Source organism: Mesoplodon bidens (genome assembly GCF_964165515.1).
Source record: "Mesoplodon bidens genome assembly, chromosome: 5".
Lineage (NCBI taxonomy): Eukaryota > Metazoa > Chordata > Mammalia > Artiodactyla > Ziphiidae > Mesoplodon > Mesoplodon bidens.
The window spans coordinates 134,278,026-134,284,025 of NC_138161.1; positions in this window are offsets into that span (position 1 = coordinate 134,278,026).

Below are 6,000 nucleotides of genomic sequence, written 5' to 3' on the forward strand. Positions count from 1 at the left end.
AATGTTTTATTTTTCTCTAATGGCTTTCAAGATTTTTTCTCTTTGATTTTCATCAATTTGATCATGATATGTATGGGCACGAAATTCTTTGAGTTTATCCTGTTAGGGGTTTGCTGAACTTCTTGAATCTGCAAGCTTATGCCTTTACCCAAAGTTAGAAAGTTTTCAGGCATTATTTCTTCAAGTACATTTTTTTCTGTACAATAATCTTTCTCTCTTCTTTCTGAAACTTCAAAAACAAATGTTAGACCTTCTGATATTTTCTTCAGGTTCTCAAGACTGTTCATTTTTCCTTCAATTTTTTTTCTTTCTAATGTTCAAATTGGATAATTTCTACTAATCTACCTCCAAATTCATTAACTCTTCTTTTGTCTTCATTCTGCTATTGAGCCCATCTAGTATTTTTTTTTTATTTTGGTGATTGTATTTTCCAGTTCTAAAATTTCCATTTGGTTCTCCTTTATAGCCTCTATTTATCTGATGAAATTTTTATCTTTCCATTTGTTTTAAGAATGTTTTTTTGTTCCTTCTTTAAACATTTCATAATAGCTTCTTTAAAGTCTTTGTCTGATAATTCAACATCTGATTCATATTAGGTTGATGTCTGTTGATTTCCTTTCCTTTGGCAATTTGTGAGACCTTTCTGATTCTTTCATATATTGAATAATTTGGGACTGGATATTTTGAATATTAAGTTACAGTGTTCTTGGTCTAGATTAGATCCTACGGAGAATGTTTTCTTGTTGTTATTGTTTTGTTTTAGTAAGCAGTTGACTCAGGTGCTGGTTGCAATTTCTGACATGACTTATGTGGACTGTGGTTCAAATGTCAGTATACTTTTCAAAGTCTTCCCAATGTTATTCAGCTCTTTCCTGCATGTGTGCTTCATGGGAGCCAGTCTGAAGCCTGAGGGCAGTCTACCTCATGTGTCAGTTTTCAAAGCTTATTGGTATACTGTTTAGGGTCATATCTACTGCTCAGCTCAGGGGTGAGTCAAAGGGTTCATATAAAATGTTTTGAAATCCTTTTCTTGAGCTCCTTCTTCTCTACAGTGTCTCCCCAAACTATCTTGCTCCCCAGGTTCCTTCTTCCTGGTCCTCTGCTAGTCTTTTTAACCTGCATGCATGTCCTGAGCTTGCTTCTGCTTCTAGATGCAAGTGGCAGGAGGATAGAGAGAAAAAAATGGAGATATTCCTTTATGCTCTTTGGATCACATCGTTTCTCTGGTTGGAGAGCAGGATTATCCTCTTTTCAGGTACTCACCTAACTGCCACTGCCACCACCACCACAGGGTTGCAGCTTCAGGAGTGGGGCTTGCTGGCAGCAAAGCTGAGAAAGAAAGAAGAAAAGGTTAGGAATTTACCCCTACTCTCTCTGTCTTCTAGAGGCTGCACTTCCCAATACTAAGAACAAAAGAAGATGAATTTCTCTTGGAACTCTTTTTGTCCATGCCTGGTACACTATTCTGGGACTTGTGCTGACTCAAAGACAAGGAGCTATGTATGAAAAAGGAATAAAACAAGGAAACTTCCCACTGATTGCTTGTACTTTGAGTTCTGCTTTTCTTCCCAAGCCACCTTCTACCATTTACTTATAGTTCCTGTGTGGCCCACTCCATGCATTCTGCCAAGGGCTTTGGTTGTATGGTGTTGGAGAGACAGAGTGGAGCTGCTTACTTCATCTTCATAGGAACATGAACCCTCACTTAAGTTTTGTAAACTTCAGTTACTTCATCTTCAAAGGGAGTGTTATTAATACTTGCCCTTTCTAATTCCTAAGATATTTATAGGAATAGAATGAAATGGCATATATGAAAGTGTTTTGTAAACTGTAAAGTACCTTATGATTGTGATCATGGTAAGATATTGACCTTTGAATACTTCTACATAATTTGAAAATAATTTTTCCCATTTCAACTTTATTATTCTTGGCAATTTCCTCAATATACAGTGCCACATTAATAAATATTACAGTATTTTGAAAGGTGAGACCCCCCGCCATGTTAAACAAAGCCAAACAGATTTCCCCACTGTGGGACTTCTTGAAGCCTCAGATAGGTTAATGTACATTTTGAACTCTCAAGAGATAAAGGAATAGATTTATATACTTGTCTGTGAGCTGTTTTCTTTGCTTTGGGTCTTTTAAATATAGTTAAATGCAGAACTATATATCGTAAGCACACTCTAGACAACTCTTCTCTATGGCATCTTTAAAATGAATGAGTGTTTTAAGCTTTGTCAAAACCTCTATTCCCCCTCTTAATCACCTGTCAAGCTGAGAGCCTTGCTCACAGATAGACATGTGGCTGTAGGAAGAAAGGTATTTTGAGGGAATTTGAGGCTTTAAAGAAACACACAGGTGCAAAACAAAACAATGTATATTTGGTATCTTTCTGAAGTTCCATTCAAGTAAAAGTGTTCTGTGGCTTCAGTTCTCAAACCATAGTCTATTAGTGTGAGAGCAGTTAGAAGATGCTCTTAGAATCTGGTATTACCATGAAAATCCAGGCTGTGTACTTGTACTATTTCTTATACTAGAGACAAAACCCAGTTCTTTAGAAAAGCATTATTGATTGTGATGTATTTACACCTCCTGCTTCTTTCAGTTAAAAATAATAATTATTAAAATTATTATTTAAAATTTTTATTAAATCATTATTATTATTATTTAAATTACTTTTAAAAATTAAAAATAATTTTTAGAACTTAGGAACACAACACAGTAAGAAGTTTTATGTATGTAACCTCATTGTCCTTGTTGGACTCCTAATTGTTTCCTATCTGTAATGGTCAAAATTGGACATAATTCAAAATTATTTTTCTCTTCCACTTTACATTTTTGTGTGAATAAGTTTATATAAACAAAAAGTACAAGCAGAATCTATATTCATTAAAAGAGAAAATGAAGACAATATAACTTTAGACAATGAGGAATTTGACATCTTGAAGGTAATGTATGGATGTTAACTTATAAATCAGTTTAGAATCTCAAATTCACTACTAAAAAAAATAATTCTAGAATAGGTCATTGATTTGTTAATCTGTTTATCTGTACATGAACTTTAAAAGATCGTAAGTAGAGGGATTTGCATTCACAAATGTCCTGAACTTTGATCAAGAATTTACTTTTTGAAAGATAATCATTACACATTTTATCACATTATAATCCGATTCTAATTACGGCCCTAGTTCATCATTACTTCTCACTGGAGAAATTTATCAGCCCCATATGCTTGTAGTCTGTGCGACGCAGACAGCCCTGGGGTCTCCCATTCATGCAATTTGAGAGCACAAACTACCATTACGTGCAAGCTTAAAGCCTAAGTTAAATAAAGCATAGAGAGCAGTAATTCGAGCTTACCCACAGAAAGAGCAAAGTTACATTTGGGGTCAAGTCTGGATATATCTAGCATCTGACCAACATCTGGCTAACTTAAAGCACTCTGTAAATACTCTAGCTTATTTTCATTTAAACAATTTACATAGTTCATCTTTTTTTTTATTTTTAAGCAGGGGTTAAAACTTTTGTTGTGAAAAGCTGCAGTACAAGAGGCTAATACACTCTATATTTGTGCAGAAGAATTTCATCTGTAGAGAGTAAGTTTAGGTGCATTATTTGTTTCATCATCAAGTCATCCAGAATGTCAGTTTATGGGCAGATGTGAACTTAGGCTGCCTAAAAGTCATTCAAATTTCTCATCTCCTTCCACTATCAAAGCTAGAAAGTGGAAATATTCAATTTCTCAACTTTCCCTGGCTGGAACAACACATCATCCCTGGACTAATGACCCCTGGATTAAAAAAAAAAAAATCTATGTTTTAGAAAAAAGGAATTTAAAAAAATTGTACCTCCATGCATTATAGAACAAAATACATGCGGTTTTAGACTCTCAGTATTAAAGGAATCAAGAAGAGATTGTATTTTCTTTAGATAGTCAATATAGCAATTTTTTTTTTTTTTTTTTGCGGTACGCAGGCCTCTCACTGTTGTGGCCTCTCCCGTTGCAGAGCACAGGCTCCGGACGCACAGGCTCAGTGGCAATGGCTCACGGGCTCAGCCGCTCCGTGGCATGAGGGATCTTCCCGGACCAGGACATGAACCCGTGTCCCCTGCATTGGCAGGCGGACTCTCAACCACTGCGCCACCAGGGAAGCCCAGCAATTTTTTTTTTACAAAACCTCTTTACATCTGTTTTTAGAAGTTTCATTTAGTTTTTTAAAAATATTTTATACTAAATATTACAAATATTGCAACCTATTATAAATATTCTGTTATTTTTCAAATTATTTATTTAAAATTTGAAACAGTGATTCACAAATTGGCTTCTAAGTAGACATATCTGTTTTTTTTTTTCATCTTTATTGGAGTATAATTGCTTTACAATGATGTGTTACTTTCTGCTTTATAACAAAGTGAGTCAGTTATACATATACATATGTTCCCATATCTCTTCCCTCTTGTGTCTCCCTCCCTCCCACCCTCCCTATCCCACCCCTCCAGGCGGTCACAAAGCACCGAGCTGATCTCCCTGTGCTATGCGGCTGCTTCCCACTAGCTAGCTACCTTACGTTTGGTAGTTTATATATGTCCATGCCTCTCTTACGCTTTGTCACAGCTTACCCTTCCCGCTCCCCATATCCTTAAGTCCATTCTCTAGTAGGTCTGTGTCTCTATTCCTGTTTTACCACTAGGTTCTTCATGACATTTTTTTTTCTTAAATTCCATATACATGTGTTAGCATACGGTATTTGTCTTTCTCTTTCTGACTTACTTCACTCTGTATGACAGACTCTAGGTCTATCCACCTCATTACAAATAGCTCAATTTTGTTTCTTTTTATGGCTGAGTAATATTCCATTGTATATATGTGCCACATCTTCTTTATCCATTCATCTGATGATGGACACTTAGGTTGTTTCCATCTCCGGGCTATTGTAGAGCTGCAGTGAACATTTTGGTACATGACTCTTTTTGAATTATGGTTTTCTCAGGGTATATGCCCAGTAATGGGATTGCTGGGTCATATGGTAGTTCTATTTGTAGTTTTTTAAGTAATCTCCATACTGTTCTCCATAGTGGCTGTACCAATTCATATTCCCACCAGCAGTGCAAGAGTGTTCCCATTTCTCCACACCCTCTCCAGCATTTATTGTTTCCAGATTTTTTGATGATGGCCATTCTGACTGGCGTGAGATGATATCTCATTTTGTTTTGATTTGCATTTCTCTAATGATTAATGATGTTGAGTATTCTTTCATGTGTTTCTTGGCAGTCTGTATATCTTCTTTGGAGAAATGTGAATTTAGGTCTTCTGCCCATTTTTGGACTGGGTTGTTTGTTTTTTGTTATTGAGCTGCATGAGCTGTTTATATATTTTGGAGATTAATCCTTTGTTAGTTGCTTCATTTGCAAATATTTTCTCCCATTCTGAAGGTTGTCTTTTGATCTTGTTTATGGTTTCCTTTGCTGTGGAAAAGCTTTTAAGTTTCATTAGGTCCCATTTGTTTATTTTTGTTTTTATTTCCATTTCTCTAGGAGGTGGGTCAAAAAGGATCTTGCTTTGATTTTTGTCATAGAGTGTTCTGCCTATGTTTTCCTCTAGGAGTTTGATAGTTTCTGGCCTTATATTTAGGTCTTTAATCCATTTTGAGCTTATTTTTGTGTATGGTGTTAGGGAGTGATCTAATCTCATACTTTTACATGTACCTGTCCAGTTTTCCCAGCACCAGTTATTGAAGAGGCTGTCTTTTCTCCACTGTACATTCCTGCCTCCTTTATCAAAGATAAGGTGACCATATGTGCGTGGGCTTTCTATCCTGTTCCATTGATCTATCTTTCTGTTTTTGTGCCAGTAGCATACTGTCTTGATTACTGCATCCCATAGGTTTTGGGTTGTCGTGTCTCCATTGTCATTTGTTTCTAGGTATTTTTTGATTTCCTCTTTGATTTCTTCAGTGATCACTTGGTTATTAAGTCGTGTATTGTTTATCCTCCATGTGT